At 31.7% G+C, this 6,000-nt stretch overlaps 1 long non-coding RNA gene across 1 annotated transcript; it reads right to left on the bottom strand.

Moving 5' to 3' along the window:
* Nucleotides 1-2,370: 2,370 nt before the first annotated feature.
* LOC108807638 (uncharacterized) lies at nt 2,371-4,092 on the bottom strand. The gene is made up of 4 exons (XR_008935575.1): nt 3,621-4,092; nt 3,279-3,551; nt 3,060-3,203; nt 2,371-2,980 (listed from the first exon to the last, which is right to left on the bottom strand). It is a non-coding gene; the product is annotated as an uncharacterized LOC108807638 (long non-coding RNA).
* Between the last annotated feature and the right edge of the window lie 1,908 nt (nt 4,093-6,000).

The raw sequence follows: 6,000 nt of genomic DNA on the forward strand, positions 1-6,000 counted from the left end.
TCATTCTTCTACTTGATTTGCTTTCTAGTAAGGTCGAGTTCTCCAACTTATCTTTGATATTTAACTACAAAAATATGTATATTTAGGAAGGGATTCCTGAAAATTTAATATTTAATTAAAAATAAACTATTAAGATAGTAAGTAAAATATTTTGGAAATGCTTTTGAAAATTTAATATTTAATAAAGAAAAATATTAGGATAGCAAGTAAAACATGCATGTATTAACAAACTTACATATATCTCATATTTATGATAGCAAGCAAAATATGTAGGAATAGCTTCTTGAAAATTTAATACTTAATCAAAAAAAAAATGTTAGGATAGCAAGCTAAATATTTAGGAAGAGCTTCCTAAAAATTAATATTTAATTAAAAAGAAAAATGTTATGATAGCAAGCTAAATATTTAGGAAAGGCTTCCTGAAAGTTTAATATTTAATTAAAAAATAAAATATTAGGATAGTAAGTAAACTATTTAAGAAGTGCTTTTGAAAATTTAATATTTAATAAAGAAAAATGTTAGGATAGCAAGTAAAACATGCATATATTAACAAACTTACATATATCTCATATTTATGATAGCAAGTAAAATATGTAGGAAGAGCTTCCTAAAAGTTTAATATTTAATCAAAAAGAAAAATGTTATGAAAGCAAACTAAATATTCAGGAAAGGCTTCCTGAAATTTTAATATTTAATTAAAAAGAAAAATGTTATGATAGCAAGCTAAATATTTAGGAAGGGCTTCCTGAAAATTTAATATTTAACTAAAAATAAAATATTAGGATAGTAAGTAAAATATTTAGGAAGTGCTTTTGAAAATTTAATATTTAATAAAGAAAAATGTTAGGATAGCAAGTAAAACATGCATGTATTAACAAACTTACATATATCTCATATTTATGATAGCAAGTAAAATATGTAGGAAGAGCTTCCTGAAAATTTAATATTTAATCAAAGAGAAAAATATTATGATAGCAAGTTAAATATTTAGGAAGGGCTTCCTGAAAATTTAATATTTAATTAAAAAGAAAAATGTTATGATAGCAAGCTAAATATTTTGGAAGGGCTTCCTGAAAATTTAATATTTAATTAAAAATAAAATATTAGGATAGTAAGTAAAATATTTAGGAAGTGCTTTGTGAAAATTTAATATTTAATAAAGAAAAATGTTAGGATAGCAAGTAAAACATGCATGTATTAACAAACTTACATATATATCATATTTATGATAACAAGTAAAATATGTAGGAAGAGCTTCTTGAAAATTTAATATTTAATCAAAAAGAAAAATGTTATGATAGCAAGCTAAATATTTAGGAAGGACATCCTGAAAATTTAATATTTAATTAAAAATAAAAATGTTATGATAGCAAGCTAAATATTTAGGAAGAGCTTCCTGAAAATTTAATATTTAGTTAAAAATAAAATATTAGGATAGTAAGTGAAATATTTAAGAAGTGCTTTTGAAAATTTAATATTTAATAAAAAAGAATGTTAGGATAGCAAGTAAAACATGCACGTATTAACAAACTTACATATATCTCATATTTATGATAGCAAGTAAAATATGTAGGAAGAGTTTCCTGAAAATTTAATATTTAATCAAAGAGAAAAATGTTATGATAGCAAGCTAAATATTTAAGAAGGGCTTCCTGAAAATTTAATATTTAATTAAAAAGAAAAATGTTATGGTAGCAAGCTAAATATTTAGGAAGGGCTTCCGAAAAATTTAATATTTAATTAACAATAAAATATTAGGATAGTAAGTAAAATATTTATGGAGTGCTTTGTGAAAATTTAATATTTAATAAAGAAAAATGTTAGGATAGCAAGTAAAACATGCATGTATTAACAAACTTACATATATATCATATTTATGATAGCAAGTAAAATATTCAGGAAGGATTTCCTAAAATGTAATATTTAATTAAAAATAAAATGTTAGGATAACAAGTAAAATATTTAAGACGAATTTTCTAAAAATTTATATTTAATTTAAAAAGAAAAATATTAGAATAGTAAGTAAAATATTTAGGAAACACTTCCTAAAATATTTAATTAAAAAGGAAAATATTAAGATAACAAATAATATATTTAGGAAGAGCTTCCTGAAAATTTAATATTTTTAAAAAATAATGTTAGGATAGTAAGTATTGACCATTTATAGTAAATAATGTTGATTATTGAATATTTTCAAGTTGACTTGAACCATCTGTCGAAAACCTGTTAAAAATATCAAAACTGAAACAATTCTATAAAATGAATCTATAATTCTGCAAGCAAACGCACTATGCACACCACAGATCCTAACTTAATCCACTGACCTCTTTCATTTACTTATTCAGATACTTTCTTCTTATGACCAATTCAGATTCAAACTTATATACATAAAAACTCAAATCTTTTTTTACAACTGAAGACAATCTTAACAAGAGTGAGGCACAAAACTCCTTCTCTTATTTGATTCAAAATCTAACAGAAAACCTCTGTTTTGAAACCAAGAACTCAAGAAGATGATAGAGACACAGAAAACATCAAACACTTTTTGTCTTTTGTCTAAATGGTACTTCTGAACGAAGAAACCGCAGCAGCTGACGAAGCCCCCGAGGAGTAAGCATTTGAGTTACGTCTAGTCCCGGATCTAGACGAGGCATTGTAAGAAGAAGGGTCTGTGTAGTTGTTGTTTCTGTTCACTTCGTCTGGCTTTGTCTCCACTGGTCCTCTCACTTTCAAAGTTTCAAGTCCATAAAATCAGATATCAAACCGGGCCTGGTTATTTTCCTCGTGTCTATATCCTTATATCCTTCTCCCATGTCAACAGCTTCACCACCGTGGACATGGTTGGCCTTAGCTTTGGACTGTCTTGCGTGCACAGGAGACCAATTTTTAGGTACCGGCAAGCTTCCCCTGCGTCAAAGACTCCGTTTAGCCCTGTGTCGACGAGATCCGCGAGCTCATTCCCCTCATAAAGTTCCCAAGCCTGTGGAAATGTAAAGAAAAAAAAAACGTTTATCCCTCAAAACCATTGGAGAAACATTCAAAAGAAGAAAGAGACTTACTCTTTCAAGGAGATATTGATATTCAGTGGGTAAACGGGTGTTTTTGTTGCTTCTTGCACTGTTCTGATATCATCACCATTGACACACTCTTGTTTTTCCATTGCACCGGTTGATTCTTGTGCTTTATCCTCTTCTGTTCCTACACTGAAAACGATATTCCACACGTATATAAGTTTCATACGTCCTCAATTTCCAATTAAAAAAGAAGAGGGAGCTTACTTTCTATGTCTCCTGAGATGATATCGGCTTTGCGCAGGTGCCAGAGAGACAGGAATAGCTGTCTGTCTTTTCTTCTTACGTCCACCAGTTGTGACGCTGTCTACACCTTCGTCGCTATCACGACGGTGAAGAATGTTGCTTGCCTTGATATCTCTGTGGATAATGTGCAGCCTTACTTCTTCGTGAAGAAAGGCAAGGCCTTTCGCAACACCAATGCAGATTTTTTCCCGAGTTCTCCAATCAAACTGTATCCCACTCTGAGTGTAGCCCCAGCTGGAAAAAAAACAATTCATTCGGTTAGAAATGACATCACACAGAGAGTAAACAAACTAGGATAATCACCTAGAATCGTCTTGTCAAGGCTCCCGTTGATCCTATTAACCAGATCTCTGAACAACTGTGTGTTCTCTCCCTTTTTGATCTCATCGTGAGCCATCCTCAATGCTTCAAGCTGCAGCATATGGTTTCCTCCGTATTGGCTTGCGATGAAGAGTAGGCACATGATCTTTGCTCATCCTTTATAAAGCATCGAGTAAGATTCAATGTCGAGAAGCTCGCCGCTTATAATAGGCCTCCGATTAGTGTTTCTTCGCCTCCTCTGTTATTGCACATCTCCATCTTCGTCGCGCTCCATAGATTTGTCGTGATTTAGGGTTCTTTTCTCTCCTCAAAATTTGACGGTGGAACTGATGACGGCGGGGCTGAGGGAAATCGCCAGAGATGACGGCAGTGGGGCTGAGGGAGATCGCCATAGATGACGATGGCGTGGAGGACTACAGAGACGACATAATTGATTCATAATTTTTTTTATCTTTTTGTGTAATTAGTGTATTAGAAAAGAGGATAATATGGTAAATGTTGATGTTAATAAAACCTATTTTTGTGACTTTGAACTTTGAGTGTTAGTTTGGGAACAAAAACTTACATTGGTGCTATTTTGGTCATTTTCTCATACATATTTCATATTTTCTTTTTGTTTCTTTTTTAATATTAATAAACATACCAAATAAAAACGTATTTATATTTAAACATATTGTATGTTTATTTGGTATCTTTTCCGGTTTGATATTGGATCAACCGTTGGAACAAATCAGCAGACATTGGAGAATTTATTTGGTATTTTTTCCGGTTAGTCATCACGATTCGGTGAACAAATGTGACTTGATCTAAAATTATTTGTCTAGCCGTAGTCAAGAGTTTTATCATATTATGAGCTGTAAAATTATGATAAAAAGAGATACCATAAAAGAAAAAAACGTTTGTTTTGCTTTCAAAAGTCTGTTATAAATTTATTAAACATTGAATGTATTTGATAAACTTACAATACATATAAATGTTACATAAATTGATATTCAGGTTTAGATGAAATCATATAATAACTAATAATTGTAATAATTTCAATAACCCAAATGAACAAATTATAAACCAAACCAGACAGTATAATCTTCCACATCTAATATGAACCATGATTAAAAAAAATAAACGGGCCTTTAACAATTGTGGATTCACTCAATATTATCTTTCACTATTTTTATTATTCAATCTTCATAGTTTAGATAGACCATCTTTTATTTTTTTTTCCATTTTTTCATTATTTTTTCTCTTAACTCAGTGACTGTATCTGATATAAATTTCCTGTTTGTTGTAAAAGTAAATCTTATTATTATTGATATGCATAGATTTCTATATATACAAGTAGGTTAGACCGTTATAAGATTGGGCCAATACATAAATGGGCCATAACTATTACTAATATAAATAAGAAGATGGGGCGCCAATGGATATGGGCTGGATCAGTCTGACGGGCTGGATCACACCTTGGACGAGATGGGCTTCGACCATACAATTTTTTTCGTAACACTCCCCCTTGGTCGAGACATCTCATCTAGGTTCGTAATATGTTAATGTTGTCTCGTTAAAACCTTTCCAGGAAAATCCAGTGGGACAAAACCATGGATAAGGAAAAAGAGTACAACCATATTACTCCCCCTGATGAATGCATCACTGAATGTCCTGTAGATGATGCATTCTGATCTTCTGTATAACTCCTTGAGAATGGCGGCTGGTAATGACTTGGTAAAGGATGTGCTTTGTACTGTCTCCTTTGATGTAGCCATCCTTGAGCTTGCGTAATGCAGGTCGTGTTCTTCCTCGAAAAGGATGGTCGATGGATTCTTCATCTTTGGCTGTCACACGAACCAAACGAACAAACTGGATCATGTCTAAAAACTTCTGCGTGGTTGGATGAAGTGGCTGTCGTGGACTGCTTCATGGACCACCAGGTAATGACTGTACCACCATGGGTAAGACATGATCAGTCTTAGGTCGGGCATGATGTTTATCATACATATAACCTGCATCAACAAAATTAACTAAACCAACTTTGTTATGGTTAGTATAAAATAATTCCATATCCCTTTTGTTCCTTAAATATCTTGGGACATGTCATATCCCGTCCCAGTGCCCCTTTTGGTCGATCAAGAACTAAAACCAGACAATATGTTCCTGTCAAACATATATTCTAGATCGTATGTGTTGCCAAATACATTAAGGCTTTGATGGCACTGAGATATGCCATTTCGGGACTGAGAACTTCTATGTTCTTTCCTTGGATCATACAGTCTATATCAAATCCAAGGTTTGTCTAAATCTCTTTCTGGTTCCACATTTCTCACGACAATGTGATGATACTGATCCATATTAAATCTCTTGAGTACTTTCT

The sequence above is a fragment of the Raphanus sativus genome, chromosome 6 (assembly GCF_000801105.2).
Source record: "Raphanus sativus cultivar WK10039 chromosome 6, ASM80110v3, whole genome shotgun sequence".
Lineage (NCBI taxonomy): Eukaryota > Viridiplantae > Streptophyta > Magnoliopsida > Brassicales > Brassicaceae > Raphanus > Raphanus sativus.